This window comes from Nycticebus coucang, chromosome 13, assembly GCF_027406575.1.
Source record: "Nycticebus coucang isolate mNycCou1 chromosome 13, mNycCou1.pri, whole genome shotgun sequence".
Classification (NCBI taxonomy): Eukaryota; Metazoa; Chordata; class Mammalia; order Primates; family Lorisidae; genus Nycticebus; species Nycticebus coucang.
In genome coordinates, this window is record NC_069792.1 from 45,177,301 (window position 1) to 45,196,486 (window position 19,186).

The 19,186-nt window shown below is 34.2% G+C and overlaps 1 pseudogene; it reads left to right on the forward strand.

Annotated features, from left to right (window-relative positions):
• Positions 1 to 12,463: 12,463 nt before the first annotated feature.
• On the forward strand, positions 12,464 to 13,128 carry LOC128563360 (phosphopantothenate--cysteine ligase-like; annotated as a pseudogene).
• The last annotated feature ends 6,058 nt before the right edge of the window (positions 13,129 to 19,186 follow it).

Below are 19,186 nucleotides of genomic sequence, written 5' to 3' on the forward strand. Positions count from 1 at the left end.
TAGACTACCTGAATTCATCTCGACATATTAAGATAAATGTTCAACAAAGAGAAGACAAAAATTTCCTGAGTAAACTACTACATCCCTATTTGAATAAATGACTAAGTTGCCATTACTAAGTTGCTTTAACATGACATAAAAATCATTACACCCAGGAAGAAGCCATCTGGATTAAAAATATATATATATATCATTTCCATGTCGAATGCAGTCATCACTGCTACTCAGTACTTACAAAGGCCTCCAGAAAACACACTTAGGTTGAAAATTAGATACTACCTGACTCTCCCTGCCCTCATCCCTGGTGAGATGACTTATTTTCAAGGTCATCCTCACATTCTTGTTTTTAATGCTCTTCATTCACTATTCAGTGTGTGACCCTCTGTTGGGTCTCAGAGCCACACTAGTTATTTAATCAACACCATATGTTTTTATGCCTTAGGATTCCAAATTATTTCAATGTTTTCATTTGAATTCTGACATTTTCTCCCTTGAGTCTTCTTTTCAACACCTTGTGCTGTCTGTCCATTTCTCTCACCATGCCTTCTAATTCCCTGGTACCTCCCTATTCCTTCAGGTTGTTGGTGTTCTGTTTAGGAATCCCATAATTCCTAATGTACTAATAATTGCTGACTAAGACCCCGGTCCAGCACCTCACCGCAGAAGATTATTTGATTCTCCTTCCCAGGCAGTATTTTGGTGAGGTTTTTTAATATTTAATTTTGTGGTTAGTTGTTAGTTGATGAACTTTTTTCTCTCACACCAAGCTTAGCCATCACAAGAACAAGAGTCACTACTAAGAGAGATTATTTTTTAATAGCTTCTTAATAATCTTCTGAAGTTTAATGAACTATTTGTATTATTAATATTTGGGTTATTTGCATTGTTTCATTATTAAAAATATCTCAAATATAATCTATTTTAGAATGTTCTTTGGAAGGAAATTTCTAATAGTAAGATGTATAAAAATTTATGTTGTTAAAGCTTTTGATACATGTCTCCACATAGCTTTCTAACAAAAGAATAGCAATTTGGCTTTCCACCAATAATATCCAGGGTGCTACTACACCCAATCTTGAACATCTTTCAATACTGAAATTTAAAAAGACTTTTCTAATTAGATAGGTTTAAAAACTATGTTTTCTTTTAATTTGTAAGCTTAATTTATAGTGGGTTTAAAATTATATCCTAGCTCTAAATATATCACTTATATTTTCAAGAATATAATCATTTGTAATTCTACTTCTTCTAATAATCTGACCTTAGACTTTACTCCTCTCTCTTTAGGTTTTAATATTTATATTCTAATTTTTATAAACCTATATTATTTTAAAGTATTTTTTACATTAAAGCATTTTACATGAAGGATTTATATTCATATACCATCTTTCTTAATTCCATAATAATTATAGGCATTAAAATTTATATCTAGTAAATATCGCTACTTTATCTGATATGATTTCATTTGTTAATTTTAACTGTAAAACTTGCCTGAAGTTTATTTTGTTATATAGTATGAGATTTCTTTTTTTTTTTTTTTTTTTTTTTTTGGTAGAGACAGAGTCTCACTGTACCGCCCTCGGTAGAGTGCTGTGGCGTCACACGGCTCACAGCAACCTCCAACTCCTGGGCTTAAGCGATTCTCCTGCCTCAGCCTCCCGAGTAGCTGGGATTACAGGCGCCCACCACAACGCCCGGCTATTTTTTGGTTGCAGTTTGGCCGGGGCCGGGTTTGAACCCATTGAACCCATCACCCTCGGTATATGGGGCCGGCGCCTTATCGACTGAGCCACAGGCACTGCCCCTAGTATGAGATTTCTAACTGCATGTAGTTCAGTTAAAGATGTAAGATTGAAGGCAGATCTTGACGTCTCTTCTGATAGCCCACCAAAATGACACTAAAGGGATAAAAATATAAGCCCACAAAGGACAAGTGAAAGGAAGAGAAACAATAAAATTTTGGAATCTAAAAATGATATAAAATTAGGAAATTAAATAAGTAGATTTTTGAAAGTTGAAACTAAGATACTCAATTAGGGAACTTCAGGTGCACTTTACTCTTCAAAAATCCTAAGAAAAGCTGAGAAGTGACAGCAGGAACCAGTCCCAAGAATTGGCCAAGGCAGAAATATAAACCAAGATACAAAGTTAAAAGCTCTCTTTAGGAAATAACTAGAATTCCAGATATTTTGGATGCTATTTATCTCCCTGACATAGCCTTTCTCTCTGGCAAGGGTGAATCAGAGATGATCTGCACGATGTCCATAAGGGGAGCTGACAGCAGATGCTACCCTTGTGATAATACTGGAAGGTGGATTATTCGGAGGTCTCCAGAGAAATAGAATGCATAGGGATTTGTTTTCTGTGTGCGTATGTGTGTACCGACACATATACATTTTGGTACTTACATATAAACAGACACATACATATATAAATATAAGACTTCAGAAAAGAAGTTTTATTCAATAAATGGTGCTGGGAAAATTGGATGTCATGTGCCATGTCAAAAAGAACAAAATAGAATCCCTACCTCTTACCACTCACAAAAATTACTTCAATATGGGTAAAACACTTAGATCTAACTAATGAAACCACACAATGTTAGAGAAAAATATAGGGAAAAATCTTCTAGATATTATCCTAAGACAGGAATCTATCACTAAGACTCCAATGCAATCATGACAAAAGCAAAAAATTAATAAATGGTATTTGATTAAACTAAAAAATTCTGCATGGCTAGGAAAGCAATCAACGGAGCAAATGGAAAACCTAAAGACCGAGAGAAAAATATTCACAAGCTACACATTCTATAAAGGACTAATAATCAGAATTTACAAATAATTCACAAATTAGCAAGAACAAAAAAAAAAACCCAACCCCATTAAAAACTGAAAGATGGACGGAGGGAGGGGGGTGGGGCCTTGATGTGTGTCACACTTTATGGGGGCAAGACATGAATGCAAGAGGGACTTTGCCTAACAATTGCAATCAATGTAACCTGGCTTATTGTACCCTCAATGAATCCCCAACAATAAAAAATAAATAAATAAATAAAATTAAATTTTATTAAAAAAATAACTGAGCAAGAGACTTGAATAGAAGCTTCTGAAAAGAAGAAAGACAAATGGCTAATAAATATATGAAAACTGGCTCTATGTCAGAAATCATTAGGCTAATGCAAATTAAAACCACAGTGAGATTATCACTTTATCTTACTTAGCATGGCTTTTATTAAAAAATATAAAAACAACAGAAAGGAATGCTTATACATTGTTGGTTGGACTGCAAATTAGTATAACTTCTGTGGAAATGGTTTAAAGATTACTCAAGAGACTAAACGTAGACCCACCATTTGATCCAATAGTCCCACTACTGGTTATCTACCCAAAGGAAGAAAAGATTTTAATCAAAAATACACCTGCGCCAGAATGTTTATTGCAGCACAATCCACAATTTCAAAGATGTGGAATCAACACAAGTGCCCATCAATTCACAAGTGAATTAATAAAAAGTGGTATCTGAATACAATGGAGCTCTACCCCACCACAAAAGAAGATGAATGAATACCTTTCGCAACACTCTGGATGGAGCTGGAAGACTATTCTCCTGGGTGAAATATCTCAAGAATGGAAAAGCAAACACCACATGCACTCACTATTAAACTGGAACTAACAGATGAACACACAGGTGCACAGAGGAAGATAAAAGTCAGCGGACATCAGGCAGGTTGGAGTGGGGAAGGAAGGAGGAGAGTAAATCAACTCAAATGGCACCATGAACACTATTTGAGTTAACAAGCACACCTATACTCCAATCTCAACTATCCAAGCAACCTAAAACATTTGTACCACCTTAATATTTTGAAATAAAAAAATCAGGATAAAAACTTAAAACATTTAATTTAGAAATTAAAGTAAACACCAAAGAAAGAGCTAAGGTGTGTGAAAACAATTATCATTTTGAATGGGTAGTATGATGAGGAGAAGTAAACAGAGGGTAATTGTTCAATGTAAAAAACCTCACAGAACTATTTGACTTTTTAAAAATATACACATGTATATCATTGGTAAAAAAAAATTAAATATCAAAATCCAGTTGTACCCATGTTATTTACTGATTTTTTTTTTCATTCTCTACTGTCTATGATGTGGTCAAGTTCCATATTAAATTGACATTTAAATGCTCTTTGCAGTGAGCTATTTGCACTGTTTTACCGTTATCTTCTATAGTCATATTAGTGTCAAACTATTTTCAAGATCATGATAACGTAATACATTAGGGAAAAACTTGGGTTTTATCAGGATTCTTTCTAAATATGCTCTGAAATTCTTTTTATTTATTTATTTATTTTTATTAAACCATAGCTGTGTACATTAGTAGGATCGTGGGGCACCATATACTTCTTATCTGATATACTTTACATGAGCCACTTACTTTGTCAAAATTATGAAGAAAAAGAAAATCAACAAATGTAGAGATCAGATAGCTGAGACCTTCAAATCCCATGGGCCTTACTCTTTACCCACAGTGCTCATTCTCAATTCTGCAGGGATAGGACATCCATTTAGAACAATTATCTTTGTGCTTGTGTCCAGGTTTCTGTGTACTACAAATATAAGTTACCACAATCAAGTGGTCATTCTCAGTTGCATAATGGTCAACCTTAAGTAGGACTACTGTTTCAATAATTTTAAAAAATAAACTCCTGACGTCACTTATTCTAATAATTTGCCAACTTCTTAATTCTCCTAAACCATATTCCGTTTCTGTTACTCAAAGTAATGACAGCACTTCATAGTTATTTACAAGGTCAGACGCGAACTCATCCTAGAAAAGGTGCTGTGTACCTCATTGCTGAATATCACTACGGTCACCAAATGGCCAAGGGGAATACTTTGAAGGTGACTGTGGTGATATTCCACAATGAGGTATGTAGTACTTTTTCTAGAATGATTTGGCAAACTTCATTGTCCAACCTCTTACACTAAAAACATGTAAATATCAAGGTACTTTTGTTTCCTATATAATTAATTTCAGAAAATATGTAATGCAACTCAAATCTATGAGCTATAGGCCTAAAATTTAGAAGATGAATTCATCAAAGGATTGAACAAACTATAAAATCCTAGATGTGGCTTCTACAAATTTTGTTTTACTCACACCAGAGCAATTTAGCAGGTGTCTTTGTAGTACTGCCAGTGGGCAAAGTTAGCCTACCCGAGCTTGAAATCACCAGTGAGCAGATGTTATAAGAAATACTGGATTTCATCCGTAAGAGGTCAGTTAGAGGTAGAGTAGAGGATATGAGATATTTGTAAAGACTAGAGTCAAATACACGATATGGGAAATAGCTGGTGTGTAATAGCAAGATGGAACTATGAGAGGTATTAATTATAACAGCAGTAGTAATAACTATTATGGAAGGATATAACTGTATCCTTAACAAACTTCCTTATTTGTGATAATGTCCCCCTCAATATATATTCAAGACTTGATATCACTGAGGCAGTAAATTTCCCTAGTTTCACATTGCACCAGAATTCCATAGATAACACGTTTAATCAAAAGCTCTTAGGGCAAGCGTTAGTGAACCCTGAAATATCTTCAATGAGTTGAACATCAAGAGCAAAACCGCACATACATATAGTTATTGGCTGAGAATATGATGGTGCTTCATTAAATGCTTCTTTCCATTCAGATGCTGAGTCACCTGACCTCAAAAATATTTTTGATATTTTCTCCACATCAAACTGTTCATTTTACCTCACATAAACATGAACTTTAGTTTCCTTGTAGAGATTTTTGTTAAATTTTCAGTCAAGGAGAGGGTGAAATAATAGAGCAGTACAACTTTCATATATTTTAAGACCCAGCGTCTGACTTTCTTTGGCCCAATTATCAGACCTTTACTATTTAAAACTCGTTTACTTAAGAGCATAAAATATATGCCTGTGCTAGCTTTACGGTTGATTTTTAAGGTGCCTTTGCACTAAGAGCTAAATTGTTTGCCCATATTTACTCCAGTTTTTTTTTTTTTTGTCCGAAGAGTTAAGTTTAGTCAGTAGATCAATAATTCTCACTGAAGTAAAGCAGCTCAAAATTTGTTTTCTAGTTTTATTTTTAGTCTCCCATAATTGCTCATTATTTTACCCTTTAAATTCCTATGTTCTCCTGAGGCCAAAGTATAAGCCAATTGTGGACAGTGGGGCTGGGATAAATTAAAAATGTTGCTTCACAAAAATCTCCTTCCATATAGAGTTATTTTCTAGAACATGCCCTAGAATTTTAAAGACAGACAAGGTCAATGTGTTATTTAAGTTTCTTTGTCCTACATTCTTTGAGTGGGGAAAATAGGGAGATGCTAGTCAAAAGTATAAACTTTGAATTATAAGATGAATAAGTTCTGGGAATCTAATATGCAGCAGGATGACTGCAGCTAATGATATTATTTTCTTATTTGACATTAGACAAGAGAACAGATTTTGAGTATCCTTTCCACACACATACAAAAAAAAATAGTAACTATATGTAGTATGGGATATTTTAATTATTTTGACTGTGGTAATCAGTACACAATGTATATATGTAGCAAATCATCAGGTTGTAAACCTTGAATATATTCAACTTTTTCTCATCTACTAAATATTTTAACATAAAATTTTAAACTAAAATAAATTAGGCTTGTCCCCAAAATATTACCCTGATAAAGAGACTATTGGAACATCTGAATCATGACCACATCCACAAAGTCTTGTGTGTAATTGTATTTTACTAAATTGCTAAACTGAGTATGTGAGTGGCATAAATATTGTAGAGACACACTGAAATGTGACCTTAAGGAATGCAGCGCTTCATGCCGTGCTGGGAACTAGCAACTGATAAAGAGCATAAGCATTCTTTTAACAAAAGCTTTATGCAGGCCTTCATTTATCAATTATTTATATCCTTCCTACTTCTAAGATGTCTTTGAGACAGCTTATAGTAATGCTGAATGTTTTATTGAATGTTTTTATATTCAAAAATACATTAAAATCAGAAAAAATAATAGGCATGCAGTAAGAAATGTCTGGGGCAGGAAAGATTTATGAAGAGAATAAAAAGTTTAGAGAGGAAAAGTTGTACTAGCAGCTCTAGGCTAACCGTATGAAACAATATGAGGACGTTTAATTTAGGGCCTTCTAGCAGTCAAAGCAAAAAGGGAAACAGATGTTTCTCATAGTTTTCTTTGTCTCTTTACAGGAAGTATGCCTGCTCCTTAAGCAAACATTTCCTATTATTCTATTTTAAGGGGAATTTATTCCATAATATTCATATAAGAGACATTGAACATACACAATTCACTTTGATAGTAATCTTATAAAATATATAGACATAGATTTTGTAAGTCATTAAATACAACTCTAAAGGCAAAGGAAAAAATGAAATAGCAATATCTGTAGACACGAAACAAAATGCACTTTCAGGTGTTTATTACGCAACAATGTTAAGACCACAACAATGCTTTTCATTAGCAATGCTACTTTAAAATTCTGAAAGATATTGATATGTGATATAAGAGTACATTAGGAAGCCTTAAAAGCTATAATAACTCCGATATTTTTAAAGTTCTTGGTATTTGGAATCCGAAACACATCTTGAAAATCATAAATAGTATTTGAATATGTGTGTATTGGGGTGTGTGTGTGTGTGTGTATAATCTCACCAGGCATTTCATCATTTCAGCTACTATAGATAGTCACCAAATTGTAAAATCAGTGGTAAGAAAGAAGTAAAAATCTACTAAAAGGAGATTTACTATTTAAATAAAAGTGTCTTTCAATTTAGAATGAATTATAATGCCCCACTTACATAAAAGATGATGACGACACATAAATTCATTTTGATTAGCTCTATCACACCAAATGCCAAATGACACTGAGTAGATAGGACCTTTTGAATGTTACCAGATGTTTTTGATCAGTGTTTATTCTTTTCTATATACTTTAATGCAAGATCATATGCTAATATGCAGCTGGAGTATACTACCTTTAAAACTCAGCAAGCCTAAGAAATGTTCCCAGCTGACAGGGCATTTACTGGAACTCTATTCCTAATCACTGGAGAATATATTAAGATATAAAGCAATGCTTGGGTGGCGCCTGTGGCTCAAGGAGTAGGGCGCCGGTCCCATATGCTTGGAGGTGGTGGGTTCAAACCCAGCCCCGGCCAAAAAAAAAAAAAAAAAAAGATATAAAGCAATGCTCAAAAGAAATTTTATGCAAAATAACACTATTTCTATGTTTGAGGTTGTTATTACTAATGTTTACATTATTTTTCTTAGTTTGTTATCAATTCTCTATCATTTTGCTGACTATTCAGTGACTGTGCACACAAATTTTATTGCAAAAGTAAAGAACAAAAGTCACAAAAAATATTTCAAATAGATATGAGATAATAAGAAATTTAGTTCAGGTTAGGGAAAAAATTAAAAACAAAGACAAAAATAGTGTGAAGTAGATCTGGGAGTAAGAGCCCCTTACAGAGTCCTTTGCACTTAGTACAGTAATTAGTACATGGAGTGAACTACTGTCTCTAGCTTTTTGACTTATGAACTTATTCACACTACCATACCATGCACAGGTTCAATATGACTTGGAAGTTCTACTTACAAATCTTTTCCTGGCTTTCTCTTTGTCCTAGTATTATGACCCACCAATCATATTTTCTTCAGAAGAAGAAGAAGAAAGAAAGAGGAGGATGAGGAAGAAGAATCAGAAGGATAAGAAGAAGCATCATCTAACATTATTTACTGTTTTCTAACATTATCTAATACTGATCTAGGTATATTTATACATTGATTCTCAAAATCAATCATATAGAGTTAATTGGGTTTATCCTCATTTTACAAATGATAAACCTGAGATAACATGTTTGTCCAAAGTCAGGGAGTTATAAAAGTGATGGAGCTGAAATCTAAACCGATTTTAGACTGTGTAGTCTAGGCTCTATGTGAACAGAGTGGAATACAAATCCAAATTTCTTTTCTTTGTTAACTCCAAAAGTAGATTATGTGTTCTCACAATGAAGTTTAGGATAAAAACATTCATTCAAATTTTTATTTGTTAAAAACATAATTTTCTTCAACTGCCAAATTAGTTAATTAGGTATAATTTGTGGAGGATCTAAAAAAATGCACACAATTTTTAGGACCTTTTTGGAAAGGTTCAACACCACTCTAAAGACATTGATTATCTACAATAATCTTGAAATGAATTAAATTGATTGACTTATTCAGGGCTATTTTGAGGAAGGTCATAGTGAAGCACATGTTCTTTCTGCATGCAAATATTTATTCATATTTGAGTAGAATTTGGTTTTGCCAAAACTATTTTAGTGAACAAAGAACCCCACAAGTTAGAAAACATCACTAGTGCAAAGTCCCAGAAATGGTTCTAATGATTACACATAAAAACACCTGTCATTCATAGCATGCTCCTGCCTCCATCAGGAGTCCTGTGGACTCACTGCTCACTCTAATGCTTTGTTCGCTGTTGTTATGGTACATATTATTGGGTTTCAGTTTCTTTTCATGATACAAATTGATGAATTAGGCTAATTAGATTAGATAAATCCATTCTATTTTTCAATGTGAGTTTATTTGAAAACTGAGAGAAATAGAAGATGAATTGTATAATCTAGCAGCCTAAAATCACAGACATGTTGATTTGATAAGTACAATTTCCAGGTTCCTGCTAAATCCAGGTCTTCCCTATTGTGTGGCATTCTCAAAGGTGTGTATCAGATTGCAGCACTCATTTCCTGGAATCTATAAGAAATGATACACTTCTCCTCAAACAGAAACATATTCCCACCTAGGACTCAAAAATTATTATTTTTGCCAGACAGATCATTCAAACTAGGAATTGGAGAGTTATTTGAAAATATTTTATCTATCTAGAATCTTAGAAATTCAAAGAAAAAAATTGAAACATTTGCTCATTTGTGAATTATATAAGGACAGCTGAGAGACTATCGGGGAGAATTAAATAAATGTATATACAAGAAATAACTAGCAGAATGACTAACATGTAAGTAGAGACTCAGTGAATCTTTCTTTTTATTTCTTCCTCAGATTAGAAGACCCTTTTTATACTTCATAACACAATTTTTGCATATACTGATAACTGTTCACATTCCTGTCTCCTACACCCTACGTGCAACTTTGCAGTTGCATATAATACATTCACAATAAATATATTCTTTAAATAAATAAAAGCACTTTAACAGGAAAGCTTATCACAAATTATACTCTCATTAAAAGTTAATAAGAAGTTAAATGTAAACTAAGGTACAAATATATAAAAAATATTGTCTTTATCTCAGACTGAATCTCAGAGAGGTAGAATTAAAGTTATTTCCTGGTTTATGCTAAAATATTGATATATCATGCTTGCTGTGCTTAGGTATCAATGTGCCACATAATTTAGTAGAAAAAAATGAGAAATCTGTGTAAGTTTTAGAAATGTAAAGCCAAACTCACATAGTATAAATGTATAGATACATCTATCTACTAATAATTAGACTGAATTTTCACTTTTATTAATCTCTTTCTGGTATGTACAAAAAATTGAGTACTTACAGAATTGGAAAGAGAGATTTTCATGCTCTATAAAATATATTTATCTTCACCATCCAACTATGTAGTCAGCAAGGATTTTTTCTATGAAATAAGAGTCAGTGGTGCAATCCTACTGTAATGTAAAATCCTTTTATTTACAAAAGCAACACATTCACATAAATAAAATTGTCCTCTATTAAAGGGTAGACTTGATCTGAGACATGTTGTGCTCAACTATCAAATGTTGCCATTACCTGCTCTAAAAAGAGCAAGGAAAAAAGCCTTGAAACAGCTCAGAATCTTGCAAGTGGTGTAGACATATTACAGCATTCTGGCACCCACTCATCATGTAAGGATTTTACATTACAGTAGGATTGATTTATCAAAACATTTATCACCCACAGCAACTCCAATAGACAGGTTTAGGAATAGAGGCTTCTCATGCCATTTCACATGTAAAACAACCTCCCTGTTGTAAATACCTCTCTGTTGGCTACAGTAGTTAATGATTTGAAAAGTAAAACACTACAGATTGTATATGAAACCCGCACATTGTACCCCTTGATTGCACTAATCTACACAGCTATGACTTAGCAATAAAAATAAATAAATTAAAAAAAAAAAAAGAAAGTGAGGAAGCCCAAGTTGCTTTTCTTCTTTCTATTACTGTGCTTACTACTCATTGCCAAGCAGAGGTCCTCAAACTTTTTAAACAGGGAGCCAGTTCACTGTCCCTCAGACCGTTGGAGGGCCAGACTATAGTAAAAAAAAAAAAAAAAAAAAAAAAAAAAAAAAAACAACTATGAACAAATTGCTATGCACACTGCACATATCTTATTTTGAAGTAAAAAAACAAAACGGGAACAAATACAATCACACTGCCTCATGTGGCCCGTGGGCCGTAGTTTGAGGACCCTTAAAAGGGTAGCGTACAGGTTCAGTTGCAAAAAGTTTATAACAGAAAGGGCTAAATAAAACCTCAGATTTTTACCTGGAGGATCAAAAAAGATGAGCACCAATGGACCAGAAACTACTAGGGAGATTTCAAAGAAAGAGAAACTCAGTAAAATAATTGTTTTAAACTGTCTATAATTTCTGCTTACCCTTAAGCTACACCTGCTCAAGGATATGACCCCAAGCAATATAGAATTGAAATATGAACTACACCACCCCCAAGTTCAGCAACGCCCCTGCACAGGTGGCAGTGTGGATAATATCACAAAACGTTTTTTTTTTTTTTTAAATGAACTAACATTAAAACAAAAACTCAAAAGAAAAATGTAACATTCTTTACAAAATGTAAACATGGCTCAGAGTCTCACAATGTAGCATTCAAAATGTTCAAGATACAATACAAAACTACTAGGCATACCAAAACAAGCAAGCAAACAAACAAACAAAAAAAAACAGAAAAATATCAATTTCAATTGTCTTGAAAAAGACAATCAACAGATTCCAATATTGAGATGACACAGATGTTGGAATTATCTGACAGAGACATTAAAGGAGCTATTACAAAAATATTCAAACAATTACAAGTGAACACTTGAATGGAAAAACAGAAAGCACTGCCAAAGAAGTAGAAAACATAAAGAAGAACCAAATGAAAATTTTAGAACTAAAAATACAATAAACAAATAAGAAATTCAATAGCAGAGTGGAGATGACTGAGGAAAGAAACAGTGAACTTGGACATAGATCAAGAGAAATTATCTAATTTGAAAAACAGAGAATAAAAGATGGAAAAAATAGGTTAGGATTACAGGTCTCACACCTGTAATCCCAGCACTCTGGGAGGCCAAGGCGGGTGGATTGCTTGAATTCAGGAGTTAGAGACTACTCTGAGCAAAAGCAAGACCCCTTTTTCTCTACTAAAAATAGAAAACCTCCTTTGCCCACCAGTTTCCACCGCAGACCTGGCTGTCGGCGCTGCGGCCTTCCGGACCAGCCCATTAGGGCTTGCTGAGCCTAGAGGCCAAGGAGAATGCGCTCCCCAGTTTCGCTGCGGCTTGGTGGAATTACCAGGGGGCTGTGGCTGCCGGCACTTTTCTAGCGGTAGAGTTCACCACTGTGGCCGACTGTTTACATTTGTTGTAGCCTTATTTACATTTGTTGCAGGCTGCAGCCGAGACTCTCAATCCGCTAGGCTCTTCTGCGATGCGGCCGTGTCAGATTTCTATGTTTTCTGTCTCCGAAATGCCTGAACACAAGATCCAGTCATTTGGGAGCCTATTGCAGATAACAATGAAGATGGGGCCAAAAATGCTTTCTCGTTTGGTAAAAGATTGGGCTCCCAAAGCATTTATAATTTCCTTCAAGTTGGAGACGGACCCCTCCATCGTAAGTAATCGTGCTCGGAACGCTTTGGAAATTTACCAACATCAAGTGGTGGTGGCTAATATCCTTGAGTCACAACAGTCGTTTGTGGTTTTGTAACCAAAGACTCAGAAACCAAGTTATTGCTATCAGAAAAAGAAGTAGAAAAAGGCATAGAGATAGAAGAGAAGATAGTGGATAATCTTCCGTCTTGACACACGGATTTATATGTGACAAAAACTGAAATAAAGCCCTTGTAGGATCAAATGGTGAGAAGTAGAATAAATCCTTTGCTTTCATAAGTACAGAGATAATTGAAGGAAAGGGAAAAAGTGATGTGCAGGCAAATAAAATTTGGGATTTGTCTTTTAATGACCAAGATACCTGACACACTTACCTGAATGTCATCTTGATTTTGAGATTAAACCTAAAGCTGCTTCTCACCTTTAACAAAAGAACTTACTGGGAATTATATATTCCTCAAAATCCACGTGGGGGCCTGAACATCAGCCTTCTTCATACTAGGAAAAGAGGATTATGGATGCATGAGTGATCATGCTTTGAAGATCAAGTATTTGTTGAGTGTCTACTATGTGCCAGGTCCTATGCTGAGCTATGAGGATTAAAACGATAAACAAATATGTCTTGTTTGGGAAATAGATGTATAAAAAAGTACAATAAAGTGTATGCCCCCCCCCCAAAAAAAGAAAAAGAAATAAACCTTCTACAAGACAATATTACTGAAGTATAACCTGTAGGTGTAATCATGTTGGGAAAATCAGCTCTCATCATATGAGATCTGACAGTTAAGTTCATGAACCTGCCATTGTGCACATACATTAGCAGCACTGTACAAACAAGTAGGTAAGCTTTCACAACCTTGATATATCAGTGTCTCACATTTGTGTTCCTGTTGAAGTGTGGCAGCATTTTGCTGAGTGGCATTTATTATTGTAGGTAATGATAATTTATTATCTTCTTTTGCATACTATACAACAACATCTCTGATGGTCATTCATGAAAAAAGAATTTCAAAATTGCATTGAAGGATGGACCAGGCACTGGCTTCAATGCATAGCTTCCCAAGGGGAGTACTTCACAGGTGACTGTAGTGATATTCAACAATAAGTTATGTAGCTCCTTTTCCTAGGATGAATTTGTGAACTTAAATGCCAGGCCTTTGTATGAATAACTATTTTAACAAATACCTGCCTCCTAGTAATTGAGAATATTTAGCAGAAATGGAGACTGCTAGATTTTATATATAAATATAATTTTTGATGCCTTTGAGATCTCTATCTTCACTCAAAATGTGTGCCTTTCAAAATAGTCTTGTGAAATCTGAAATGTTCTCTTAAGGGGTTCTCATTTTAGCAACCTCTGAACTGCAAAGCTCTGCAAAGTTTGTTTTTGCTTATTTAATTGTTTTAACAAAATCTTGCTTTTCCTAAGGTTGATTATATTATACCCCAAAACCATTAACACCTCCCACCTCTTTTTCCAAATAAAGTAATAAATAAAAAATAAGTTATTCAGAAATGTATTAGCATAATCTTTCTGGTTTATGTATTTTCCAACAATGAGTTAAAATTCAGGTGAAATTAAAAGGTATTAATTTTACTACTTGAGACAATAAAAATGAATTTTTTGCATTTAATATGTAACAATTTACAGTATCATATTCTCTAAGAATAAAAGTCTGAAGATTCTTGTATTAATTACAAAATGGTCACAATTTATGTCTCAGAAGATTATGTTTTAAAGGAATAGTCTTGGTATGCATTAAAAGGCTCTTTAAATATTTTCAGATAATATATTTGAATAACAATATTTGTATTTTATAAATCAAATATCACTACTATATGCTGATTCAAGAATACCGAACATTATTTATAAATATATAACAAGTTAATAAATAAGACAGTGACAGGAAGAGAGGAAAACGTTGCTTAATGGTTTTATCTAAACAACACACACACATTCTTGTATCTTCCTGCATTGTTGTCCTCCTGCTCTTTACCACTCAGATTCATTCTACTGCATGATTTCTTATGTTATATGCTTTTACTGAAGCATGTATGTTTTTCACTTGGATATAAATCAAAGTTGTTTTTGTTATTAAATGGAGCTCATTTCTTTTCATTCCTAAGTCATCGCAAAGCATAAACTTACTAGAACCATGGTTCTAGAATAGGCTGGGGAGGGCAGATACTTAAAAATTGCTGGAGAGAAAATAGAAAGCAAATACATACAAGTGACTATCCTTAGTAACACAACACTTAAATATCAGAATATAGAAAGAAGCAAAGAATTTTTGAAGTATCACCCAATAGTTGTTCAGATACCATGATCTTTCAAAAACTGCGGCAATTTTTTTTTAACAGAGGGAGAACTTGTCTTGGGCTGATCCCCCAAGGCATTAATCCTCATGACTGTATCCATTTTGACTTTTAGATAGCTGGTGTATCTTGTTTTCTTTGGTGGTATACATTGTTCAATGAAGGTTGGGAGCACAGTTCTTTCTATCTAATTCATCACTCACACAAACATATACATAATTTCATTTCCTTTGAAAATGATAAGAGAAACACCAATAGAAAACTGAGGCAAAAAAAAAAAACTAAAGAAAGGAAGCATCACGTTATTTATAGGTAGCTACAAAAGGCATGTGCTGTTTCGTTTTTCATTTCAGATTAATTTGAGAGCACAATTAGGTTACATTGTTTATATTTGTTAAGTAAAATTTAAGTTGTAGTTAAACCCTTCACCCACAGGGTGTCCTGTATTCCCTTTCACTGTGCACGTTAGGGGAGAATTTACTAATCACCCTCCCTCCTCCCCTCATGCCTTTCCATCCTTCCCTCTCCGCTTTCTCTCCTACCCACCCCTGAATTTAATGGAGTTTTTCTTTATGTGGGCATGTATTAGTTTATCTACTGGCTTTGAATCAGTACTAAGTACATTAGATACTTGCTTTTCTATTCTCGTAATGCTTTACTAAGAAGAATGTGTTCCACCTCCATCCAGGTTAATAGAAAAGATGTAAAGTCCCCATCTGTTTTTATTACTGAATAGTATTCCTTGGTATACATATACCACATTTTATTAATCTATTCATGGATTGATGGGCACTTGTGTTGATTTGATTCCACATCTTGGCGATGGTGAACTGAATTTTGATAAACATTCTAATGCAAATGTACTTATGCTAGAATGATTTTTTTTTTTATTCTGCATTGATACCTAGTAATGGGATTGTGGGATCAAATGGGAGGTCTAATTTGAGTTCATTTGGAAGTCTCCATACTTCTTTCCAAAGAAGCTGTATTACCTTGCAGTCCCACCAATAGGGTAAAAGTGTTCCCTTCTCTCCACACACCAGCATCTGCAGCTTTGGGATTTTTTGATGTGGGCTATTCTCACTGGGGGGAAGCGATATCTCAAGGTGGTTTTGACTTATATTTCTCTGATGATGGGCGTGTGTTATTTCTGCTTGTTCAACTGTGCTCTTCCTTAGGCAAGACAGTTCTAATTGTCCTGAAAACTTATACACACCACACCCCAGCCCTGCCAATCTCATACTCCCGCATTTCATTCTAAGCTAATCTGTCACCCAGCTCTAAGAGTGGACATGTGACCCAGGCCCTGGCCACTGTGACTGGTTCAGAAATAGTCACATGACTTTGTATGGGCAGAAGAATACAAATCTCAAGATCATGGATATTTTAAGAAATGTGAAAATTTAGTGAAGTATCTTTTTTTTATAAAAGGAAAGCCTGTTTGAGAATCACCCTAACACTGTAAAAAGTAAGGCTGAAAACAGAAATAAACTGTGCTCTAATATCACCATTGGAGCCCAGTGTAGATGTGAAGCAAGGTCTACTTTTGGGTTTCTCAATCTCGCTCTCTCTTTTTCCTTCCCCCCCCTGCCCCTATCGCTTCAATTTAATTTTCTATCACCTGCAACTGAAATGGTTCATAAAAGCTCTTTTCTAGGTGCTTAACTTAATAACAGCAAGTGACTTAAGCTTCAGAGATATTTTACCCCTCAATTCGGTTGTTTCTGATGCCAGAGAAAATACACTTTTATCAGGGTATGAAAGCTGTATATTATTTGACAATCTTCAATGAGAATTTGAAACTCTCAAAAATATACCATGGGATATGGAAATTCAAATAAATCATGATACTACATTACAGGAAACTATATTAGAGAAGAGAGAAAGGAAAACATGCTCCTAGAAGAACAATCCAGTTAAAAATTAATTTGATATTGAATGTTAGCATGTGATTTTGTTAAATAAAAGATCAAAAAATAACAAAAGAGAAAAGTCAAAACTCTTTCATGCTGTCTTAGTATTAGTACTCTGTTGCTCTGGCTCACCAACAGAGGAATTTATTTGTTCTAAGATAAAATTCATGTGTGATACAAAAACCAAATAAAAACAAAAAAATCCTGACTGTAAAATAAAAAAAAAAAATGTATCTATGTATTCATCCTCTATTAATTAAACAGAGGCATACAAAAGTGCCTATCAATTTACATATAATCCGTTCATTTGCTCTGATCTCTACCTGTCTCATTTATTTACCATCATATATTTTAAGGAGGAAATTTCTTGGAAAGAACTGAGGAGAGGGCAAGACACTTTGTTTTCAGCTTATGAAAAGAAAAGCTGAGGATAGACCATTCTTCTGTCTATAGGCATTCAATAATTGTTTGCTTCTTGCCTGAGCACAAACCCAGAATCAATCTCTACAAAACTAAAAAGTAATAAAACAAATATCCCTAATGAAGAAAGCCCTGATTTTCTTTCCACCATCTTTCCAAACAACTTCCCCATTCCACTCTGCCAATGAACATCTCTCACTCTGGCAGGGCCTTCACACTCTGCCACATCTTTACCCAGAGTTGCTCTCATAAAACCAGCTAATAGAATCATAAACCTTAAGGAAGAGATTTGTAAGTGATATTTCTCAGAGCTCATGGTTCCACAAAGTTACCTCAAGGGCTACTACAAAAAAAGTGAGAGTGAAACCAAAAGGAAGCCAAAATTTCCCACCCTGGCTTCAAACTTTCATCTAGTTTATATAGAAAAACCATGCTTAAAATTCTACTTAAGAAAAGAAAAAAGTGGGTGGGAGGAGATTCTCCTTCTGGGGCTATACTGTGTTTTAAAAGAACAGTAAATCACTCACCTAAAGCCTTGTATGGAGTCACTATATTTTTAAGAGAAGCAACTGTTTTCATCTGAAGATATTAATTTTTCATGCTGACATTATTAAACTAGAAAAAGTCAGTGTCCTTCTTCCCATGCTCTCTTTCTTTTACTTCCTTCTCCTCCCTTCTTTTTTCTTTCATGCTCTCTTTTTTCTCTATTTTTATGACTCTGTCCCTCTCCCTCTATTTTTCTGACTCTCTTTCCCTCTCCCTTTTTTTTTCTGAGTCAGAAAAATAGAGGGAGAGGGAAACAGAGCTTCCTTCTCTCTGTTTCTCTTCTCTCTAATTTTCCTTTTCTATTTTTTCTCTTTGGTTTTCTGTCTTATTTTCTTCATGAAAAATTATTACATCAGTTTTGATCATTCATCACAGATATATAAGACATGGACTTACACAACTTACTCTTAGGTTTATAAGGCACCAAATAGAGAAAAAGAGATGTCAAGTTTCCCATGAATAGAAAGTTCTTCAAGAAAAAATAATCTTTATCTTTGCATAAATTCATGAGGTAGTCTCACTTGAAGGGATGGTTTCCTATACAATAAGGGGGTAGATGGGAAACCCTCAGTGTCTGTGTCCAAGCCTGATGCAACTGCTTTGCCTATTCAACTCGGTTACTTTATCATCCTTGAGTGATGGGGCCTAAAATTAAATTTGATACTGTTGAGAACTCTTGGCTCTGCAGTGTTTATAATAAAAAAATGTCTGAACTCCTTCCCCAGACATCCAAGGCCATTAGTTTGGTCTTACTACTTTGCTAACCTTATATCATACTACCAAAAACTCTTCCCAGTGCCTGATACTTCCCCCAAATTAAAATTATCTCTGATCTGTAATGTGCCTTATTGATATCAATACTTTCAGCCAGAATTTAATTTGCCCTCATTTCTTCCTGGCTGAAGGAAAAAAGCTAGGAAAGTAAATATAAAGGTATAATCAAATTATGGAAAAAAAACTGAATGTAAAATTCTCAATATAATATTGCATTTGAACAAAGTACTAAGGAAGACTTATTTTGAGTACTTAAGAAATTTTTCACTTTAATGTTTGTA